Source organism: Rhipicephalus microplus, unplaced genomic scaffold, assembly GCF_043290135.1.
Source record: "Rhipicephalus microplus isolate Deutch F79 unplaced genomic scaffold, USDA_Rmic scaffold_297, whole genome shotgun sequence".
Classification (NCBI taxonomy): domain Eukaryota; kingdom Metazoa; phylum Arthropoda; class Arachnida; order Ixodida; family Ixodidae; genus Rhipicephalus; species Rhipicephalus microplus.
In genome coordinates, this window is record NW_027464866.1 from 15391 (window position 1) to 35154 (window position 19764).

At 55.2% G+C, this 19764-nt stretch overlaps 28 non-coding genes across 28 annotated transcripts; all 28 read left to right on the forward strand.

Moving 5' to 3' along the window:
- Nucleotides 1-11: 11 nt before the first annotated feature.
- TRNAT-GGU (transfer RNA threonine (anticodon GGU)) lies at nucleotides 12-85 on the forward strand. The gene has a single exon. It is a non-coding gene; the product is annotated as a tRNA-Thr (tRNA).
- Nucleotides 86-1410: 1325 nt separating this feature from the next.
- Nucleotides 1411-1483, forward strand: TRNAK-CUU (transfer RNA lysine (anticodon CUU)). Its single transcript has one exon. It is a non-coding gene; the product is annotated as a tRNA-Lys (tRNA).
- A 369-nt stretch (nucleotides 1484-1852) lies between these two features.
- Nucleotides 1853-1926, forward strand: TRNAN-GUU (transfer RNA asparagine (anticodon GUU)). The gene has a single exon. It is a non-coding gene; the product is annotated as a tRNA-Asn (tRNA).
- Nucleotides 1927-2295: 369 nt separating this feature from the next.
- On the forward strand, nucleotides 2296-2369 carry TRNAN-GUU (transfer RNA asparagine (anticodon GUU)). The gene has a single exon. It is a non-coding gene; the product is annotated as a tRNA-Asn (tRNA).
- Nucleotides 2370-2443: 74 nt separating this feature from the next.
- Nucleotides 2444-2517, forward strand: TRNAT-GGU (transfer RNA threonine (anticodon GGU)). The gene has a single exon. It is a non-coding gene; the product is annotated as a tRNA-Thr (tRNA).
- A 583-nt stretch (nucleotides 2518-3100) lies between these two features.
- On the forward strand, nucleotides 3101-3173 carry TRNAK-CUU (transfer RNA lysine (anticodon CUU)). The gene has a single exon. It is a non-coding gene; the product is annotated as a tRNA-Lys (tRNA).
- Nucleotides 3174-3982: 809 nt separating this feature from the next.
- TRNAN-GUU (transfer RNA asparagine (anticodon GUU)) lies at nucleotides 3983-4056 on the forward strand. The gene has a single exon. It is a non-coding gene; the product is annotated as a tRNA-Asn (tRNA).
- A 137-nt stretch (nucleotides 4057-4193) lies between these two features.
- Nucleotides 4194-4267, forward strand: TRNAN-GUU (transfer RNA asparagine (anticodon GUU)). The gene has a single exon. It is a non-coding gene; the product is annotated as a tRNA-Asn (tRNA).
- Nucleotides 4268-4557: 290 nt separating this feature from the next.
- On the forward strand, nucleotides 4558-4631 carry TRNAN-GUU (transfer RNA asparagine (anticodon GUU)). The gene has a single exon. It is a non-coding gene; the product is annotated as a tRNA-Asn (tRNA).
- Nucleotides 4632-4705: 74 nt separating this feature from the next.
- TRNAT-GGU (transfer RNA threonine (anticodon GGU)) lies at nucleotides 4706-4779 on the forward strand. The gene has a single exon. It is a non-coding gene; the product is annotated as a tRNA-Thr (tRNA).
- Nucleotides 4780-6104: 1325 nt separating this feature from the next.
- Nucleotides 6105-6177, forward strand: TRNAK-CUU (transfer RNA lysine (anticodon CUU)). Its single transcript has one exon. It is a non-coding gene; the product is annotated as a tRNA-Lys (tRNA).
- A 369-nt stretch (nucleotides 6178-6546) lies between these two features.
- On the forward strand, nucleotides 6547-6620 carry TRNAN-GUU (transfer RNA asparagine (anticodon GUU)). Its single transcript has one exon. It is a non-coding gene; the product is annotated as a tRNA-Asn (tRNA).
- A 370-nt stretch (nucleotides 6621-6990) lies between these two features.
- On the forward strand, nucleotides 6991-7064 carry TRNAN-GUU (transfer RNA asparagine (anticodon GUU)). Its single transcript has one exon. It is a non-coding gene; the product is annotated as a tRNA-Asn (tRNA).
- A 1912-nt stretch (nucleotides 7065-8976) lies between these two features.
- Nucleotides 8977-9050, forward strand: TRNAT-GGU (transfer RNA threonine (anticodon GGU)). Its single transcript has one exon. It is a non-coding gene; the product is annotated as a tRNA-Thr (tRNA).
- A 2501-nt stretch (nucleotides 9051-11551) lies between these two features.
- TRNAN-GUU (transfer RNA asparagine (anticodon GUU)) lies at nucleotides 11552-11625 on the forward strand. Its single transcript has one exon. It is a non-coding gene; the product is annotated as a tRNA-Asn (tRNA).
- Nucleotides 11626-11762: 137 nt separating this feature from the next.
- On the forward strand, nucleotides 11763-11836 carry TRNAN-AUU (transfer RNA asparagine (anticodon AUU)). Its single transcript has one exon. It is a non-coding gene; the product is annotated as a tRNA-Asn (tRNA).
- Nucleotides 11837-12126: 290 nt separating this feature from the next.
- TRNAN-GUU (transfer RNA asparagine (anticodon GUU)) lies at nucleotides 12127-12200 on the forward strand. Its single transcript has one exon. It is a non-coding gene; the product is annotated as a tRNA-Asn (tRNA).
- Nucleotides 12201-12273: 73 nt separating this feature from the next.
- TRNAN-GUU (transfer RNA asparagine (anticodon GUU)) lies at nucleotides 12274-12347 on the forward strand. The gene has a single exon. It is a non-coding gene; the product is annotated as a tRNA-Asn (tRNA).
- A 74-nt stretch (nucleotides 12348-12421) lies between these two features.
- TRNAT-GGU (transfer RNA threonine (anticodon GGU)) lies at nucleotides 12422-12495 on the forward strand. Its single transcript has one exon. It is a non-coding gene; the product is annotated as a tRNA-Thr (tRNA).
- Nucleotides 12496-14555: 2060 nt separating this feature from the next.
- On the forward strand, nucleotides 14556-14629 carry TRNAN-GUU (transfer RNA asparagine (anticodon GUU)). The gene has a single exon. It is a non-coding gene; the product is annotated as a tRNA-Asn (tRNA).
- Nucleotides 14630-14998: 369 nt separating this feature from the next.
- Nucleotides 14999-15072, forward strand: TRNAN-GUU (transfer RNA asparagine (anticodon GUU)). Its single transcript has one exon. It is a non-coding gene; the product is annotated as a tRNA-Asn (tRNA).
- Nucleotides 15073-15209: 137 nt separating this feature from the next.
- Nucleotides 15210-15283, forward strand: TRNAN-AUU (transfer RNA asparagine (anticodon AUU)). The gene has a single exon. It is a non-coding gene; the product is annotated as a tRNA-Asn (tRNA).
- A 438-nt stretch (nucleotides 15284-15721) lies between these two features.
- Nucleotides 15722-15795, forward strand: TRNAN-GUU (transfer RNA asparagine (anticodon GUU)). The gene has a single exon. It is a non-coding gene; the product is annotated as a tRNA-Asn (tRNA).
- Nucleotides 15796-15869: 74 nt separating this feature from the next.
- Nucleotides 15870-15943, forward strand: TRNAT-GGU (transfer RNA threonine (anticodon GGU)). The gene has a single exon. It is a non-coding gene; the product is annotated as a tRNA-Thr (tRNA).
- Nucleotides 15944-17408: 1465 nt separating this feature from the next.
- TRNAK-CUU (transfer RNA lysine (anticodon CUU)) lies at nucleotides 17409-17481 on the forward strand. Its single transcript has one exon. It is a non-coding gene; the product is annotated as a tRNA-Lys (tRNA).
- Nucleotides 17482-19175: 1694 nt separating this feature from the next.
- TRNAN-GUU (transfer RNA asparagine (anticodon GUU)) lies at nucleotides 19176-19249 on the forward strand. The gene has a single exon. It is a non-coding gene; the product is annotated as a tRNA-Asn (tRNA).
- Nucleotides 19250-19323: 74 nt separating this feature from the next.
- On the forward strand, nucleotides 19324-19397 carry TRNAN-GUU (transfer RNA asparagine (anticodon GUU)). The gene has a single exon. It is a non-coding gene; the product is annotated as a tRNA-Asn (tRNA).
- A 287-nt stretch (nucleotides 19398-19684) lies between these two features.
- TRNAN-GUU (transfer RNA asparagine (anticodon GUU)) lies at nucleotides 19685-19758 on the forward strand. The gene has a single exon. It is a non-coding gene; the product is annotated as a tRNA-Asn (tRNA).
- The last annotated feature ends 6 nt before the right edge of the window (nucleotides 19759-19764 follow it).

The following is a 19764-nucleotide window of genomic DNA, read 5'->3' on the forward strand; positions in this document are numbered from 1 at the left end:
GCAGCACGACTGCCTCCGTGGCGCAATCGGCTATCGCGTCCGGCTGGTAACCGAAAGGTTGGAGGTTCGAGACCTCCCGGGGGTGGTGTGTCGCTTTTTTTTCTTTGCGCTGATAGCTTTGGAGAAAAAGAGGTTCGAGCCCTCCTGGGGGCGGTGTGTCGCTTTTTTTACGCTGATAGCTTTTGAGAAAGGTTCTGACGGTGGTGAGAGAGCAGCACGACTGCCTCTGTCGCGCAAGCGTCTAGCGCTTTCGGCTGTTACCGGAAAGGTTGGAAGTTCGAGCCCTCCCGGGGGCGGTGTCTGTTGCTTTTTTCTCTTTGCGCTCATAGTTTTGGAGGAATGTGCGGACGGTCGGGAGAGTGCAGCACGACTGCCTCCGCGGCGCAATCGGTAACGAGTTCGGCTCTAAACCGAAAGGTTGGACGTTCGAGGCCTCCCTGGGGGCGGTGTGTCGCATTTTTATCTTTGCGCTCATAGCTTTGGAGGAATGTTTTGACGGTAGTGAGAGTGCAGCGTGGCTGCCTCCGCGGCGCAATCGGTAACGAGTTCGGCTCTTAACCGAAAGGTTGGAAGTTCGAGCCCTCCCGAGGGCGGTGTGTCGCATTTTTATCTTTGCGCTGATAGCTTTGGAGGAATGTTCTGATGGTCGTGAGAGTGCAGCACGACTGCCTCCGCGGCGCAATCGGCTAACGTGTTCGGCTCTTAACCGAAAGGTTGGAAGTTCGAGCCCTCCCGAGGGCGGTGTGTCGCATTTTTATCTTTGCGCTCATAGCTTTGGAGGAATGTTTTGGCGGTCGTGAGAGTGCAGCGCGGCTGCCTCCGCGGCGCAATCGGTAATGTGTTCGTCTCTTAACCGAAAGGTTGGAAGTTCGAGCCCGCCCGAGGGTGGTGTGTCGCATTTTTTTCTTTGCGCTGATAGCTTTGGAGGAATGTTCTGACGGTCGTGAGAGTGCAGCACGACTGACTCCGCAGCGCAATCGGCTAACGAGTTCAGTTCGGCTCTTAACCGAAATGTTGGAAGTTCGAGCCCTCCCGAGGGCGGTGTGTCGCATTTTTATCTTTGCGCTCATAGCTTTGGAGGAAATTTTTGACGGTCGTGAGAGCGCAGCGCGGCTGCCTCCGCGGCGCAATCGGTAACGAGTTCGGCTCTTAACCGAAAGGTTGGTGGTTCGAGGCCTCCCGGAGGCGGTGTGTCGCATTTTTATCTTTGCGCTCATACCTTTGGAGGAATATTTTGACGGTCGTGAAAGTGCAGCACGACTGCCTCCGCAGCGCATTCGGCTAAGGAGTTCGGCTCTTAACCGAAAGGTTGGAAGTTCGAGCCCTCCCGAGCGCGATGTGTCGCATTTTTATCTTTGTGCTCATAGCTTTGGAGGAATGTTTTGACCGTCGTGAGAGTGCAGCGCGGCTGCCTCCGCGGCGCAATCGGTAACGAGTTCGGCTCTTAACCGAAAGGTTGGAGGTTCGAGGCCTCCCGGGGGCGGTGTGTCGCATTTTTATCTTTGCGCTCATAGCTTTGGAGGAATGTTTTGACGGTCGTGAGAGTGCAGCGCGGCTGCCTCCGCAGCGCAATCGGTAACGAGTTCAGCTCTTAACCGAAAGGTTGGAGGTTCGAGCCCTCCCGGGGGTTGTGTGTCGCATTTTTTTCTTTGCGCTGATAGCTTTGGAGGAATGTTCTGACGGTCGTGAGAGTGCAGCACGACTGCCTCCGCGGCGCAATCGGCTAACGAGTTCGGCTCCTAAAGGAAAGGTTGGAAGTTCGAGCCCTCCCGGGGGCGGTGTGTCGCTTTTTTTTCTTAACGCTTATGGCTTTGTAGAAAAGTTCTGACGGTGGTGAAAGAGGAGCACGACTGCCTCCGTGGCGCAATTAGCAAGCGCGTTCGGCTGTTAACCGAAAGGTTGCAGGTTCGAGCCTTCCCGGGGGCGCTGTAGTGGTCTCTTTTCTTTGCGTTGATAGCTTTGGAGGAATGTTCTGACGGTCGTGAGAGTGCAGCATGACTGCCTCCGCGGTGCGATCGGCTAACGAGTTCGGCTCTTAACCGAAAGGTTGGAGGTTCGAGCCTTCCCGGGGGCGGTGTGTCGCATTTTTTTCTTTGCGCTGATAGCTTTGGAGGAATGTTCTGATGGTGGTGAGAGAGCAGCACGACTGCCTCCGTGGCAAAATCGGCTAGCGCGTTCGGCTGTTAACCGAAAGGTTGGAGGTTCGAGCCCTCCAGGGGGCGGTGTGTCGCTTTTTTTCTTTCCGCTGATAGCTTTTCAGAAAAGTTTTCACGGTGGTGAGAGATCAGCACGACTGCCTCCTTGGCGCAATCGGCTAGCGCGTCCGGCTGTTAACCGAAAGGTTGGAGGTTCGAGCCCTCCAGGGGGCGGTGTGTCGCTTTTCTTTCTTTCTGCTGATAGCTTTTGAGAAAAGTTCTGACGGTGGTGAGAGAGCAGCACGACTGCCTCCGTGGCGCAATCGGCTATCGCGTCCGGCTGGTAACCGAAAGGTTGGAGGTTCGAGACCTCCCGGGGGTGGTGTGTCGCTTTTTTTTCTTTGCGCTGATAGCTTTGGAGAAAAAGAAATTCGAGCCCTCCTGGGGGCGGTGTGTCGCTTTTTTTACGCTGATAGCTTTTGAGAAAGGTTCTGACGGTGGTGAGAGAGGAGCACGACTGCCTCTGTCGCGCAAGCGTCTAGCGCTTTCGGCTGTTACCGGAAAGGTTGGAAGTTCGAGCCCTCCCGGGGGCGGTGTCTGTTGCTTTTTTCTCTTTGCACTGATGACTTTGAAGGAATGTTCTGACGGTCGTGAGAGTGCAGCACGACTGCCTCCGCAGCGCAATCAGCTAACGAGTTCGGCTCTCAACCAAAAGGTTGGAAGTTCGAGCCCTCCCGAGGGCGGTGTGACGCATTTTTATCTTTGCGCTCATAGCTTTGGAGGAATGTGCGGACGGTCGGGAGAGTGCAGCACGACTGCCTCCGCGGCGCAATCGGCTAACGTGTTCGGCTCTTAACCGAAAGGTTGGACGTTCGAGCCCTCCCGAGGGCGGTGTGTCGCATTTTTATCTTTGCGCTCATAGCTTTGGAGGAATGTTTTGTCGGTCGTGAGAGTGCAGCGCGGCTGCCTCCGCGGCGCAATCGGTAACGAGTTCGGCTCTTAACTGAAAGGTTGGAGGTTCGAGCCCTCCCGGGGGCGGTGTGTCGCATTTTTTTCTTTGCACTGATAGCTTTGGAGGAATATTCTGACGGTCGTGAGAATGCAGCACGACTGCCTCCGTGGCGGAATCAGCTAACGAGTTCGGCTCCTAACGGAAAGGTTGGAGGTTCGAGCCCTCCAGGCGTGGTGTGTCGCTTTTTTTTTCCGCTGATAACTTTTGAGAAAAGTTTTCACGGTGGTGAGAGATCAGCACGACTGCCTCCGTGGCGCAATCGGCTAGTGCGTTCGGCTGTTAGCGGAAATGTTGGAAGTTCGAGCCCTCCCGGGGGCGGTGTGTCGCTTTTTTTTCTTAACGCTGATGGCTTTGTAGAAAAGTTCTGACGGTGGTGAAAGAGGAGCACGACTGCCTCCGTGGCGCAATTAGCTAGCGCGTTCGGCTGTTAACCGAAAGGTTGCAGGTTCGAGCTTTCCCGGGGGCGCTGTAGTGGTCTCTTTTCTTTGCGTTGATAGCTTTGGAGGAATGTTCTGACGGTCGTGAGAGTGCAGCATGACTGCCTCCGCGGTGCAATCGGCTAACGAGTTCGGCTCCTAACCGAAAGGTTGGAGGTTCGAGCCTTCCCGGGGATGGTGTGTCGCATTTTTTTCTTTGCGCTGATAGCTTTGGAGGAATGTTCTGACGGTGGTGAGAGAGCAGCATGACTGCCTCCGTGGCAAAATCGGCTAGCGCGTTCGGCTGTTAACCGAAAGGTTGGAGGTTCGAGCCCTCCAGGGGGCGGTGTGTCGATTTTTTTCTTTCCGCAGATAGCTTTTGAGAAAAGTTTTGACGGTGGTGAGAGATCAGCACGACTGCCTCCGTGGCGCAATCGGCTAGCGCGTCCGGCTGTTAACCGAAAGGTTGGAGGTTCGAGACCTCCCGGGGGTGGTTTCTCGCTTTTTTTTCATTGCGCTGATAGCTTTGGAGAAAAAGAGGTTCGAGCCCTCCTGGGGGTGGTGTGTCGCTTTTCTTACGCTGATAGCTTTTAAGAAAAGTTCTGACGGCTGTGAGAGATCAGCACGACTGCCTCCGTGGCGCAATTGGCTAGCGCGTTCGGCTGTTAACCGAAAGGTCGGACGTTCGAGGCCTCCCGGGGGCGGTGTGTCGCATTTTTATCTTTGCGCTCATAGCTTTGGAGGAATGTTTTGACGGTCGTGAGAGTGCAGCACAACTTCCTCCGCGACGTATTCGGCTAGCGCATTCGCTTGTTAACCGAAAGGTTGGAGGTTCAAGCCCTCCCGGGGGCGGTGTGTCGCTTTTTTCTCTTTGCGCTGATAGCTTTGGAGAAAAAGAGGTTCGAGCCCTCCAGGGGGCGGTGTGTCGCTTTTTTTTCTTTCCGCTGATAGCTTTTGAGAAAAGTTTTGACGGTGGTGAGATATCAGCACGACTGCCTCCGTGGCGCAATCGGCTAGCGCGTCCGGCTGTTAACCGAAAGGTTGGAGGTTCGAGCCCTCCAGGGGGCGGTGTGTCGCTTTTCTTTCTTTCTGCTGATAGCTTTTGAGAAAAGTTCTGACGGTGGTGAGAGAGCAGCACGACTGCCTCCGTGGCGCAATCGGCTATCGCGTCCGGCTGGTAACCGAAAGGTTGGAGGTTCGAGACCTCCCGGGGGTGGTGTGTCGCTTTTTTTTCTTTGCGCTGATAGCTTTGGAGAAAAAGAGGTTCGAGCCCTCCTGGGGGCGGTGTGTCGCTTTTTTTACGCTGATAGCTTTTGAGAAAGGTTCTGACGGTGGTGAGAGAGCAGCACGACTGCCTCTGTCGCGCAAGCGTCTAGCGCTTTCGGCTGTTACCGGAAAGGTTGGAAGTTCGAGCCCTCCCGGGGGCGGTGTCTGTTGCTTTTTTCTCTTTGCGCTCATAGTTTTGGAGGAATGTGCGGACGGTCGGGAGAGTGCAGCACGACTGCCTCCGCGGCGCAATCGGTAACGAGTTCGGCTCTAAACCGAAAGGTTGGACGTTCGAGGCCTCCCTGGGGGCGGTGTGTCGCATTTTTATCTTTGCGCTCATAGCTTTGGAGGAATGTTTTGACGGTAGTGAGAGTGGAGCGTGGCTGCCTCCGCGGCGCAATCGGTAACGAGTTCGGCTCTTAACCGAAAGGTTGGAAGTTCGAGCCCTCCCGAGGGCGGTGTGTCGCATTTTTATCTTTGCGCTGATAGCTTTGGAGGAATGTTCTGATGGTCGTGAGAGTGCAGCACGACTGCCTCCGCGGCGCAATCGGCTAACGTGTTCGGCTCTTAACCGAAAGGTTGGAAGTTCGAGCCCTCCCGAGGGCGGTGTGTCGCATTTTTATCTTTGCGCTCATAGCTTTGGAGGAATGTTTTGGCGGTCGTGAGAGTGCAGCGCGGCTGCCTCCGCGGCGCAATCGGTAATGAGTTCGTCTCTTAACCGAAAGGTTGGAAGTTCGAGCCCGCCCGAGGGTGGTGTGTCGCATTTTTTTCTTTGCGCTGATAGCTTTGGAGGAATGTTCTGACGGTCGTGAGAGTGCAGCACGACTGACTCCGCAGCGCAATCGGCTAACGAGTTCAGTTCGGCTCTTAACCGAAATGTTGGAAGTTCGAGCCCTCCCGAGGGCGGTGTGTCGCATTTTTATCTTTGCGCTCATAGCTTTGGAGGAAATTTTTGACGGTCGTGAGAGCGCAGCGCGGCTGCCTCCGCGGCGCAATCGGTAACGAGTTCGGCTCTTAACCGAAAGGTTGGTGGTTCGAGGCCTCCCGGAGGCGGTGTGTCGCATTTTTATCTTTGCGCTCATAGCTTTGGAGGAATATTTTGACGGTCGTGAAAGTGCAGCACGACTGCCTCCGCAGCGCATTCGGCTAAGGAGTTCGGCTCTTAACCGAAAGGTTGGAAGTTCGAGCCCTCCCGAGCGCGATGTGTCGCATTTTTATCTTTGTGCTCATAGCTTTGGAGGAATGTTTTGACCGTCGTGAGAGTGCAGCGCGGCTGCCTCCGCGGCGCAATCGGTAACGAGTTCGGCTCTTAACCGAAAGGTTGGAGGTTCGAGGCCTCCCGGGGGCGGTGTGTCGCATTTTTATCTTTGCGCTCATAGCTTTGGAGGAATGTTTTGACGGTCGTGAGAGTGCAGCGCGGCTGCCTCCGCAGCGCAATCGGTAACGAGTTCAGCTCTTAACCGAAAGGTTGGAGGTTCGAGCCCTCCCGGGGGTTGTGTGTCGCATTTTTTTCTTTGCGCTGATAGCTTTGGAGGAATGTTCTGACGGTCGTGAGAGTGCAGCACGACTGCCTCCGCGGCGCAATCGGCTAACGAGTTCGGCTCCTAAAGGAAAGGTTGGAAGTTCGAGCCCTCCCGGGGGCGGTGTGTCGCTTTTTTTTCTTAACGCTGATGGCTTTGTAAAAAAGTTCTGACGGTGGTGAAAGAGGAGCACGACTGCCTCCGTGGCGCAATTAGCTAGCGCGTTCGGCTGTTAACCGAAAGGTTGCAGGTTCGAGCCTTCCCGGGGGCGCTGTAGTGGTCTCTTTTCTTTGCGTTGATAGCTTTGGAGGAATGTTCTGACGGTCGTGAGAGTGCAGCATGACTGCCTCCGCGGTGCGATCGGCTAACGAGTTCGGCTCTTAACCGAAAGGTTGGAGGTTCGAGCCTTCCCGGGGGCGGTGTGTCGCATTTTTTTCTTTGCGCTGATAGCTTTGGAGGAATGTTCTGACGGTGGTGAGAGAGCAGCACGACTGCCTCCGTGGCAAAATCGGCTAGCGCGTTCGGCTGTTAACCGAAAGGTTGGAGGTTCGAGCCCTCCAGGGGGCGGTGTGTCGCTTTTTTTTCTTTCCGCAGATAGCTTTTGAGAAAAGTTTTGACGGTGGTGAGAGATCAGCACGACTGCCTCCGTGGCGCAATCGGCTAGCGCGTCCGGCTGTTAACCGAAAGGTTGGAGGTTCGAGACCTCCCGGGGGTGGTTTGTCGCTTTTTTTTCATTGCGCTGATAGCTTTGGAGGAATGTTTTGACGGTCGTGAGAAAGCAGCACAACTTCCTCCGCGGCGTATTCGGCTAACGAGTTCGGCTCTTAACCGAAAGGTTGGAGGTTCGAGCCCTCCCAGTGGCGGTGTGTCGCATTTTTTTCTTTGCGCTGATAACTTTGGAGGAATGTTCTGACGGTCGTGAGAGTGCAGCACGACACCCTCCTCAGCGCAATCGGCTAACGAGTTCGGCTCTTAACCGAAAGGTTGGAAGTTCGAGCACTCCCGAGGGCGGTGTGTCGCATTTTTATCTTCGCGCTCATAGCTTTGGAGAAAATTTTTGACGGTCGTGAGAGCGCAGCGCGGCTGCGTCCGCGGCGCAATCGGTAACGAGTTCGGCTCTTAACTGAAAGGTTGGAGGTTCGAGGCCTCCCGGGGGTGGTGTGTCGTATTTTTATCTTCGCGCTCATAGCTCTGGAGGAATGTTTTGACGGTCTTGAGAGTGCAGCGCGGCTGCCTCCGCGGCGCAATCGGTAACGAGTTCGGCTCTTAACCGAAAGGTTGGAAGTTCGAGCCCTCCCGAAGGCGGTGTGTCGCATTTTTATCTTTGCGCTGATAGCTTTGGAGGAATGTTCTGACGGTCGTGAGAGTGCAGCACGACTGCCTGCGCGGCGCAATCGGCTAACGAGTTCGGCTCTTAACCAAAAGGTTGGAAGTTCGAGCCCTCCCGAGGGTGGTGTGTCGCATTTTTATCTTTGCGCTCATAGCTTTGGAGGAATGTTTTGACGGACGTCAGAGTGCAGCGCGGCTGCCTGCGCGGCGCAATCGGTAACGAATTCGGCTTTTAACCGAAAGGTTGGAGGTTCGAGGCCTCCCGGGGGCGGTGTGTCGCATTTTTTTCTTTGCGCTGATAGCTTTGGACGAAATTTTTGACGGTCGTGAGAGCGCAGCGCGGCTGCCTCCGCGGCGCAATCGGTAACGAGTTCGGCTCTTAACTGAAAGGTTGGAGGTTCGAGGCCTCCCGGGGGCTGTGGTCTCATTTTTATCTTTGCGCTCATAGCTTTGGAGGAATGTTTTGACGGTCGTGAAAGTGCAGCGCGGCTGCCTCCGCAGCGCAATCGGTAAAGAGTTCGGCTCTTAACCGAAAGGTTGGAGGTTCGAGCCCTCCCGGGGGCGGTGTCTGTTGCTTTTTTCTCTTTGCGCTGATGGCTTTGGAGGAATGTTCTGACGATCGTGAGAGTGCAGCACGACTGCCTCCGCGGCGCAATCGGCTAACGAGTTCGGCTCTTAACCGAAAGGTTGGAGGTTCGAGCACTCCCGGGGGCGGTGTGTCGCATTTTTTCTTTGCGCTGATAGCTTTGGAGGAATGTTCTGACGGTCGTGAGAGTGCAGCACGACTGCCTCCGCGGCGCAATTGGTAACGAGTTTGGCTCTTAACCGAAAGTTTGGACGTTCGAGGCCTCCCGGGGGTGGTGTGTCGCATTTTTATCTTTGCGCTCATAGCTTTGGAGGAATGTTTTGACGGTCGTGAGAGTGCAGCACAACTTCCTCCGCGGCGTATTCGGCTAGCGCGTTCACTTGTTAACCGAAAGGTTGGAGGTTCAAGCCCTCCCGGGGGCGGTGTGTCGCTTTTTTCTCTTTGCGCTGATAGCTTTGGAGAAAAAGAGGTTCGAGCCCTCCAGGGGGCGGTGTGTCGCTTTTTTTTCTTTCCGCTGATAGCTTTTGAGAAAAGTTTTGACGGTGGTGAGATATCAGCACGACTGCCTCCGTGGCGCAATCGGCTAGCGCGTCCGGCTGTTAACCGAAAGGTTGGAGGTTCGAGCGCTCCAGAGCGCGGTGTGTCGCTTTTCTTTCTTTCTGCTGATAGCTTTTGAGAAAAGTTCTGACGGTGGTGAGAGAGCAGCACGACTGCCTCCGTGGCGCAATCGGCTATCGCGTCCGGCTGGTAACCGAAAGGTTGGAGGTTCGAGACCTCCCGGGGGTGGTGTGTCGCTTTTTTTTCTTTTCGCTGATAGCTTTGGAGAAAAAGAGGTTCGAGCCCTCCTGGGGGCGGTGTGTCGCTTTTTTTACGCTGATAGCTTTTGAGAAAGGTTCTGACGGTGGTGAGAGAGCAGCACGACTGCCTCTGTCGCGCAAGCGTCTAGCGCTTTCGGCTGTTACCGGAAAGGTTGGAAGTTCGAGCCCTCCCGGGGGCGGTGTCTGTTGCTTCTTTCTCTTTGCACTGATGACTTTGGAGGAATGTTCTGACGGTCGTGAGAGTGCAGCACGACTGCCTCCGCAGCGCAATCAGCTAACGAGTTCGGCTCTCAACCAAAAGGTTGGAAGTTCGAGCCCTCCCGAGGGCGGTGTGACGCATTTTTATCTTTGCGCTCATAGCTTTGGAGGAATGTGCGGACGGTCGGGAGAGTGCAGCACGACTGCCTCCGCGGCGCAATCGGTAACGAGTTCGGCTCTAAACCGAAAGGTTGGACGTTCGAGGCCTCCCTGGGGGCGGTGTGTCGCATTTTTATCTTTGCGCTCATGGCTTTGGAGGAATGTTTTGACGGTAGTGAGAGTGCAGCGTGGCTGCCTCCGCGGCGCAATCGGTAACGAGTTCGGCCTTTAACCGAAAGGTTGGAAGTTCGAGCCCTCCCGAGGGCGGTGTGTCGCATTTTTATCTTTGCGCTGATAGCTTTGGAGGAATGTTCTGATGGTCGTGAGAGTGCAGCACGACTGCCTCCGCGGCGCAATCGGCTAACGTGTTCGGCTCTTAACCGAAAGGTTGGAAGTTCGAGCCCTCCCGAGGGCGGTGTGTCGCATTTTCATCTTTGCGCTCATAGCTTTGGAGGAATGTTTTGGCGGTCGTGAGAGTGCAGCGCGGCTGCCTCCGCGGCGCAATCGGTAACGAGTTCGTCTCTTAACCGAAAGGTTGGAAGTTCGAGCCCTCCCGAGGGTGGTGTGTCGCATTTTTTTCTTTGCGCTGATAGCTTTGGAGGAATGTTCTGACGGTCGTGAGAGTGCAGCACGACTGCCTCCGCAGCGCAATCGGCTAACGAGTTCAGTTCGGCTCTTAACCGAAATGTTGGAAGTTCGAGCCCTCCCGAGGGCGGTGGGTCGCATTTTTATCTTTGCGCTCATAGCTTTGGAGGAAATTTTTGACGGTCGTGAGAGCTCAGCGCGGCTGCCTCCGCGGCGCAATCGGTAACGAGTTCGGTTCTTAACTGAAAGGTTGGTGGTTCGAGGCCTCCCGGGGGCGGTGTGTCGCAATTTTATCTTTGCGCTCATAGCTTTGGAGGAATATTTTGACGGTCGTGAAAGTGCAGCACGACTGCCTCCGCAGCGCATTCGGCTAAGGAGTTCGGCTCTTAACCGAAAGGTTGGAAGTTCGAGCCCTCCCGAGCGCGATGTGTCGCATTTTTATCTTTGTGTTCATAGCTTTGAAGGAATGTTTTGACCGTCGTGAGAGTGCAGCGCGGCTGCCTCCGCGGCGCAATCTGTAACGAGTTCGGATCTTAACCGAAAAGTTGGAGGTTCGAGGCCTCCCGGGGGCGGTGTGTCGCATTTTTATCTTTGCGCTCATAGCTTTGGAGGAATATTTTGACGGTCGTGAAAGTGCAGCACGACTGCCTCCGCAGCGCATTCGGCTAAGGAGTTCGGCTCTTAACCGAAAGGTTGGAAGTTCGAGCCCTCCCGAGCGCGATGTGTCGCATTTTTATCTTTGTGCTCATAGCTTTGGAGGAATGTTTTGACCGTCGTGAGAGTGCAGCGCGGCTGCCTCCGCGGCGCAATCGGTAATGAGTTCGGCTCTTAACCGAAAGGTTGGAGGTTCGAGGCCTCCCGGGGGCGGTGTGTCGCATTTTTATCTTTGCGCTCATAGCTTTGGAGGAATGTTTTGACGGTCGTGAGAGTGCAGCGCGGCTGCCTCCGCAGCGCAATCGGTAACGAGTTCAGCTCTTAACCGAAAGGTTGGAGGTTCGAGCCCTCCCGGGGGTTGTGTGTCGCATTTTTTTCTTTGCGCTGATAGCTTTGGAGGAATGTTCTGACGATCGTGAGAGTGCAGCACGACTGCCTCCGCGGCGCAATCGGCTAACGAGTTCGGCTCCTAAAGGAAAGGTTGGAAGTTCGAGCCCTCCCGGGGGCGGTGTGTCGCTTTTTTTTAACGCTGATGGCTTTGTAGAAAAGTTCTGACGGTGGTGAAAGAGGAGCACGACTGCCTCCGTGGCGCAATTAGCTAGCGCGTTCGGCTGTTAACCGAAAGGTTGCAGTTTCGAGCCTTCCCGGGGGCGCGGTAGTGGTCTCTTTTCTTTGCGTTGATAGCTTTGGAGGAATGTTCTGACGGTCGTGAGATTGCAGCATGACTGCCTCCGCGGTGCAATCGGCTAACGAGTTCGGCTGTTAACCGAAAGGTTGGAGGTTCGAGCCCTCCAGGGTGCGGTGTGTCGCTTTTTTTCTTTCCGCAGATAGCTTTTGAGAAAGTTTTGACGGTGGTGAGAGATCAGCACGACTGCCTCCGTGGCGCAATCGGCTAGCGCGTCCGGCTGTTAACCGAAAGGTTGGAGGTTCGAGACCTCCCGGAGGTGGTTTCTCGCTTTTTTTTCATTGCGCTGATAGCTTTGGAGAAAAAGAGGTTCGAGCCCTCCTGGGGGCGGTGTGTCGCTTTTTTTACGCTGATAGCTTTTAAGAAAAGTTCTGACGGTGGTGAGAGATCAGCACGACTGCCTCCGTGGCGCAATCGGCTAGCGCGTTCGGCTATTAACCGAAAGGTTGGACGTTCGAGGCCTCCCGGGGGCGGTGTGTCGCATTTTTATCTTTGCGCTCATAGCTTTGGAGGAATGTTTTGACGGTCGTGAGAGTGCAGCACAACTTCCTCCGCGGCGTATTCGACTAGCGCGTTCGCTTGTTAACCGAAAGATTGGAGGTTCAAGCCCTCCCGGGGGCGGTGTGTCGCTTTGTTCTCTTTGCGCTGATAGCTTTGGAGAAAAAGAGGTTCGAGCCCTCCAGGGGGCGGTGTGTCGCTTTTTTTTCTTTCCACTGATAGCTTTTGAGAAAAGTTTTGACGGTGGTGAGATATCAGCACGACTGCCTCCGTGGCGCAATCGGCTAGCGCGTCCGGCTGTTAACCGAAAGGTTGGAGGTTCGAGCCCTCCAGGGGGCGGTGTGTCACTTTTTTTCTTTCCGCTGATAGCTTTTCAGAAAAGTTTTCACGGTGGTGAGAGATCAGCACGACTGCCTCCTTGGCGCAATCGGCTAGCGCGTCCGGCTGTTAACCAAAAGGTTGGAGGTTCGAGCCCTCCAGGGGGCGGTGTGTCGCTTTTCTTTCTTTCTGCTGATAGCTTTTGAGAAAAGTTCTGACGGTGGTGAGAGAGCAGCACGACTGCCTCCGTGGCGCAATCGGCTATCGCGTCCGGCTGGTAACCGAAAGGTTGGAGGTTCGAGACCTCCCGGGGGTGGTGTGTCGCTTTTTTTTCTTTGCGCTGATAGCTTTGGAGAAAAAGAGGTTCGAGCCCTCCTGGGGGCGGTGTGTCGCTTTTTTTACGCTGATAGCTTTTGAGAAAGGTTCTGACGGTGGTGAGAGAGCAGCACGACTGCCTCTGTCGCGCAAGCGTCTAGCGCTTTCGGCTGTTACCGGAAAGGTTGGAAGTTCGAGCCCTCCCGGGGGCGGTGTCTGTTGCTTTTTTCTCTTTGCACTGATGACTTTAGAGGAATGTTCTGACGGTCGTGAGAGTGCAGCACGACTGCCTCCGCAGCGCAATCAGCTAACGAGTTCGGCTCTCAACCAAAAGGTTGGAAGTTCGAGCCCTCCCGAGGGCGGTGTGACGCATTTTTATCTTTGCGCTCATAGCTTTGGAGGAATGTGCGGACGGTCGGGAGAGTGCAGCACGACTGCCTCCGCGGCGCGATCGGTAACGAGTTCGGCTCTAAACCGAAAGGTTGGACGTTCGAGGCCTCCCTGGGGGCGGTGTGTCGCATTTTTATCTTTGCGCTCATAGCTTTGGAGGAATGTTCTGATGGTCGTGAGAGTGCAGCACGACACCCTCCGCAGCGCAATCGGCTAACGAGTTCGGCTCTTAACCGAAAGGTTGGAGGTTCGAGGCCTCCCGGGGGTGGTGTGTCGCATTTTTATCTTCGCGCTCATAGCTCTGGAGGAATGTTTTGACGGTCTTGAGAGTGCAGCGCGGCTGTCTCCGCGGCGCAATCGGTAACGAGTTCGGCTCTTAACCGAAAGGTTGGAAGTTCGAGCCCTCCCGAGGGTGGTGTGTCGCATTTTTATCTTTGCGCTCATAGCTTTGGAGGAATGTTTTGACGGACGTGAGAGTGCAGCGCGGCTGCCTGCGCGGCGCAATCGGTAACGAGTTCGGCTCTTAACTGAAAGGTTGGAGGTTCGAGGCCTCCCGGGGGCGGTGTGTCGCATTTTTATCTTTGCGTTCATAGCTTTGGAGGAATGTTTTGACGGTCGTGAGAGTGCAGCGCGGCTGCCTCCGCGGCGCAATCGGTAACGAGTTCAGTTCGGCTCTTAACCGAAATGTTGGAAGTTCGAGCCCTCCCGAGGGCGGTGTGTCGCATTTTTATCTTTGCGCTCATAGCTTTGGAGGAAATTTTTGACGGTCGTGAGAGCGCAGCGCGGCTGCCTCCGCGGCGCAATCGGTAACGAGTTCGGCTCTTAACCGAAAGGTTGGTGGTTCGAGGCCTCCCGGGGGCGGTGTGTCGCATTTTTATCTTTGCGCTCATAGCTTTGGAGGAATATTTTGACGGTCGTGAAAAGTGCAGCACGACTGCCTCCACAGCGCATTCGGCTAAGGAGTTCGGCTCATAACCGAAAGGTTGGAAGTTCGAGCCCTCCCGAGCGCGATGTGTCGCATTTTTATCTTTGTGCTCATAGCTTTGAAGGAATGTTTTGACCGTCGTGAGAGTGCAGCGCGGCTGCCTCCGCGGCGCAATCCGTAACGAGTTCGGCTCTTAACCGAAAGGTTGGAGGTTCGAGGCCTCCCGGGGGCGGTGTGTCGCATTTTTTCTTTGCGCTGATAGCTTTGGAGGAATGTTCTGACGGTCGTGAGAGTGCAGCACGACTGCCTCCGCGGCGCAATTAGTAACGAGTTCGGCTCTTAACCGAAAGTTTGGACGTTCGAGGCCTCCCGGGGTCAGTGTGTCGCATTTTTATCTTCGCGCTCATAGCTTTGGAGGAATGTTTTGACCGTCGTGAGAGTGCAGCGCGGCTGCCTCTGCGGCGCAATCGGTAACGAGTTCGGCTCTTAACCGAAAGGTTGGAGGTTCGAGGCCTCCCGGGGGCGGTGTGTCGCATTTTTATCTTTGCGCTCATAGCTTTGGAGGAATGTTTTGACGGTCGTGAGAGTGCAGCGCGGCTGCCTCCGCAGCGCAATCGGTAACGAGTTCAGCTCTTAACCGAAAGGTTGGAAGTTCGAGCCCTCCCGGGGGCGGTGTGTCGCTTTTTTTTCTTAACGCTGATGGCTTTGTAGAAAAGTTCTGACGGTGGTGAAAGAGGAGCACGACTGCCTCCGTGGCGCAATTAGCTAGCGCGTTCGGCTGTTAACCGAAAGGTTGCAGGTTCGAGCCTTCCCGGGGGCGCTGTAGTGGTCTCTTTTCTTTGCGTTGATAGCTTTGGAGGAATGTTCTGACGGTCGTGAGAGTGCAGCATGACTGCCTCCGCGGTGCAATCGGCTAACGAGTTCGGCTCTTAACCGAAAGGTTGGAGGTTCGAGCCTTCCCGGGGGCGGTGTGTCGCATTTTTTTCTTTGCGCTGATAGCTTTGGAGGAATGTTCTGACGGTGGTGAGAGAGCAGCACGACTGCCTCCGTGGCAAAATCGGCTAGCGCGTTCGACTGTTAACCGAAAGGTTGGAGGTTCGAGCCCTCCAGGGGGCGGTGTGTCGCTTTTTTTCTTTCCGCAGATAGCTTTTGAGAAAAGTTTTGACGGTGGTGAGAGATCAGCACGACTGCCTCCGTGGCGCAATCGGCTAGCGCGTCCGGCTGTTAACCGAAAGGTTGGAGGTTCGAGACCTCCCGGGGGTGGTTTCTTGCTTTTTTTTCATTGCGCTGATAGCTTTGGAGAAAAAGAGGTTCGAGCCCTCCTGGGGGCGGTGTGTCGCTTTTTTTACGCTGATAGCTTTTAAGAAAAGTTCTGACGGTGGTGAGAGATCAGCACGACTGCCTCCGTGGCGCAATCGGCTAGCGCGTTCGGCTATTAACCGAAAGGTTGGACGTTCGAGGCCTCCTGGGGGCGGTGTGTCGCATTTTTATCTTTGCGCTCATAGCTTTGGAGGAATGTTTTGACGGTCGTGAGAGTGCAGCACAACTTCCTCCGCGGCGTATTCGACTAGCGCGTTCGCTTGTTAACCGAAAGGTTGGAAGTTCAAGCCCTCCCGGGGGCGGTGTGTCGCTTTTTTCTCTTTGCGCTGATAGCTTTGGAGAAAAAGAGGTTTGAGCCCTCCAGGGGGCGGTGTGTCGCTTTTTTTTTCTTTCCGCTGATAGCTTTTGAGAAAAGTTTTGACGGTGGTGAGATATCAGCACGACTGCCTCCGTGGCGCAATCGGCTAGCACGTCCGGCTGTTAACCGAAAGGTTGGAGGTTCGAGCCCTCCAGGGGGCGGTGTGTCGCTTTTTTTCTTTCCGCTGATAGCTTTTCAGAAAAGTTTTCACGGTGGTGAGAGATCAGCACGACTGCCTCCTTGGCGCAATCGGCTAGCGCGTCCGGCTGTTAACCGAAAGGTTGGAGGTTCGAGCCCTCCAGGGGGCGGTGTGTCGCTTTTCTTTCTTTCTGCTGATAGCTTCTGAGAAAAGTTCTGACGGTGGTGAGAGAGCAGCACGACTGCCTCCGTGGCGCAATCGGCTATCGCGTCCGGCTGGTAACCGAAAGGTTGGAGGTTCGAGACCTCCCGGGGGTGGTGTGTCGCTTTTTTTTCTTTGCGCTGATAGCTTTGGAGAAAAAGAGGTTCGAGCCCTCCTGGGGGCGGTGTGTCGCTTTTTTTACGCTGATAGCTTTTGAGAAAGGTTCTGACGGTGGTGAGAGAGCAGCACGACTGCCTCTGTCGCGCAAGCGTCTAGCGCTTTCGGCTGTTACCGGAAAGGTTGGAAGTTCGAGCCCTCCCGGGGGCGGTGTCTGTTGCTTTTTTCTCTTTGCACTGATGACTTTGGAGGAATGTTCTGACGGTCGTGAGAGTGCAGCACGACTGCCTCCGCAGCGCAATCAGCTAACGAGTTCGGCTCTCAACCAAAAGGTTGGAAGTTCGAGCCCTCCCGAGGGCGGTGTGACGCATTTTTATCTTTGCGCTCATAGCTTTGGAGGAATGTGCGGACGGTCGGGAGAGTGCAGCACGACTGCCTCCGCGGCGCAATCGGTAACGAGTTCGGCTCTAAACCGAAAGGTTGGACGTTCGAGGCCTCCCTGGGGGCGGTGTGTCGCATTTTTATCTTTGCGCTCATAGCTTTGGAGGAATGTTCTGACGGTCGTGAGAGTGCAGCACGACACCCTCCGCAGCGCAATTGGCTAACGAGTTCGGCTCTTAACCGAAAGGTTGGAGGTTCGAGGCCTCCCGGGGGTGGTGTGTCGCATTTTTATCTTCGCGCTCATAGCTCTGGAGGAATGTTTTGACGGTCTTGAGAGTGCAGCGCGGCTGCCTCCGCGGCGCAATCGGTAACGAGTTCGGCTCTTAACCGAAAGGTTGGAAGTTCGAGCCCTCCCGAGGGTGGTGTGTCGCATTTTTATCTTTGCGCTCATAGCTTTGGAGGAATGTTTTGACGGCCGTGAGAGTGCAGCGCGGCTGCCTCCGCGGCGCACTCGGTAACGAGTTCGGCTCTTAACCAAAAGGTTGGAAGTTCGAGCCCTCCCGAAGGCGGTGTGTCGCATTTTTATCTTCGCGCTCATAGCTCTGGAGGAATGTTTTGACGGTCTTGAGAGTGCAGCGCGGCTGCCTCCGCGGCGCAATCGGTAACGAGTTCGGCTCTGAACCGAAAGGTTGGAGGTTCGAGCCCTCCCAGTGGCGGTGTGTCGCATTTTTTTCTTTGCGCTGATAGCTTTGGAGGAATGTTGTGACGGTCGTGACAGTGCAGCACGACACCCTCCGCAGCGCAATTGGCTAACGAGTTCGCTCTTAACCAAAAGGTTGGAAGTTCGAGCCCTCCCGAGGGCGGTGTGTCGCATTTTGATCTTCGCGCTCATAGCTTTGGAGGAAATTTTTGACGGTCGTGAGAGCGCAGCGAGGCTGCCTCCGCGGCGCAATCGGTAACGAGTTCGGCTCTTAACTGAAAGGTTGGAGGTTCGAGGCCTCCCGGGGGCTGTGGTCGCATTTTTATCTTTGCGCTCATAGCTTTGGAGGAATGTTTTGACGGTCGTGAAAGTGCAGCGCGGCTGCCTCCGCAGCGCAATCGGTAACGAGTTCGGCTCTTAACCGAAAGGTTGGAGGTTCGAGCCCTCCCGGGGGCGGTGTCTGTTGCTTTTTTCTCTTTGCGCTGATGGCTTTGGAGGAATGTTCTGACGATCGTGAGAGTGCAGCACGACTGCCTCCGCGGCGCAATCGGCTAACGAGTTCGGCTCTTAACCGAAAGGTTGGAGGTTCGAGCACTCCCGGGGGCGGTGTGTCGCATTTTTTCTTTGCGCTGATAGCTTTGGAGGAATGTTCTGACGGTCGTGAGAGTGCAGCACGACTGTCTCCGCGTCGCAATTCGTAACGAGTTCGACTCTTAACCGAAAGTTTGGACGTTCGAGGCCTCCCGGGGTCGGTGTGTCGCATTTTTATCTTCGCGCTCATAGCTCTGGAGGAATGTTTTGACGGTCTTGAGAGTGCAGCGCGGCTGCCTCCGCGGCGCACTCGGTAACGAGTTCGGCTCTTAACCAAAAGGTTGGAAGTTCGAGCCCTCCCGAAGGCGGTGTGTCGCATTTTTATCTTTGCGCTGATAGCTTTAGAGGAATGTCCTGACGTTCGTGAGAGTGCAGCACGACTGCCTGCGCGGCGCAATCGGTGACGAGTTCGGCTCTTAACCGAAAGGTTGGAGGTTCGAGGCCTCCCGGAGGCGGTGTGCCGCATTTTTATCTTTGCGTTCATAGCTTTGGAGGAATGTTCTGACGGTCGTGAGAGTGCAGCACGACTGCCTGCGCGGCGCAATCGGCTAACGAGTTCGGCTCTTAACCGAAAGTTTGGAAGTTCGAGCCCTCCCGAGGGTGGTGTGTCGCATTTTTATCTTTGCGCTCATAGCTTTGGAGGAATGTTTTGACGGTCGTGAGAGTGCAGCGCGGCTGCCTACGCGGCGCAATCGGTAACGAGTTAGGCTCTTCACCGAAAGGTTGGAGGTTCGAGGCCTCCCGGGGGCGGTGTGTCGCATTTTTATCTTTGCGTTCATAGCTTTGGAGGAATGTTTTGACGGACGTGAGAGTGCAGCGTGGCTGCCTGCGCGGCGCAATCGGTAATGAGTTCGGCTCTTAACCGAAAGGTTGGAGGTTCGAGGCCTCCCGGGGGCGGTGTTTCGCATTTTTATCTTTGCATTCATAGCTTTGGAGGAATGTTTTGACAGACGTGAGAGTGCAGCGCGGCTGCCTCCGCGGCGCAATCGGTAACGAGTTAGGCTCTTCACCGAAAGGTTGGAGGTTCGAGGCCTCCCGGGGGCGGTGTGTCGCATTTTTATCTTTGCGTTCATAGCTTTGGAGGAATGTTCTGACGGTCGTGAGAGTGCAGCACGACTGCCTGCGCGGCGCAATCGGTAACGAGTTCGGCTCTTAACCGAAAGGTTGGAGGTTCGAGGCCTCCCGGGGGCGGTGTTTCGCAATTTTATCTTTGCGTTCATAGCTTTGGAGGATTGTTTTGATGGACGTGAGAGTGCAGCGCGGCTGCCTCCGCGGCGCAATCGGTAACGAGTTAGGCTCTTAACCGAAAGGTTGGAGGTTCGAGGCCTCCCGGGGGCGGTGTGTCGCATTTTTATCTTTGCGTTCATAGCTTTGGAGGTATGTTTTGACGGTCGTGAGAGTGCAGCGCGGCTGCCTCCGCGGCGCAATCGGTAACGAGTTCGGCTCTTAACCGAAAGGTTTGAGGTTCGAGCCCTCCCGGGGGCGGTGTGTCGCATTTTTTTCTTTGCGCTGATAGCTTTGGAGGAATGTTCTGACGGTCGTGAGAGAGCAGCACGAATGCCTCCGTGGCGCAATCGGCTAGCGCGTTCGGCTGTTAACCGAAAGTTTAGAGGTTCGAGCCCTCCTGGGGGCGGTGTGTCGCTTTTTTTTCTTTGCGCTGATAGCTTTTGAGAAAAGTTCTGACGGTGGTGAGAGAGCAGCACGACTGCCTCCGTGGCGCAATCGGCTAGCGCGTTCGGCTGTTAACCGAAAGGTTCGAGGTTCGAGCCCTCCCGAGGGCGGTGTGTCTCTTTTTTTCTTTACGCTGATAGCTTTTGAGAAACGTTCTGACGGTGGTGAAAGAGCAGAACGACTGCCTCCGTGGCGCATTCGGCTAGCGCGTTCGGCTGTTAACCTAAAGTTTAGAGGTTCGAGCCCTCCCGGGGCGGTGTGTCGCTTTTTTTCTTTACGCTGATAGCTTTTGAGAAAAAGAGGTTCGAGCCCTCCTGGGGGCGGTGTGTCGCTTTTTTTTCTTTGCGCTGATAGCTTTTGATAAAAGTTCTGACGGTGGTGAGAGAGCAGCACGACTGCCTCCGTGGCGCAATCGGCTAGCGCGTTCGGCTGTTAACCGAAACATTAGAGGTTCAAGCCCTCCCGGGGGCGGTGTGT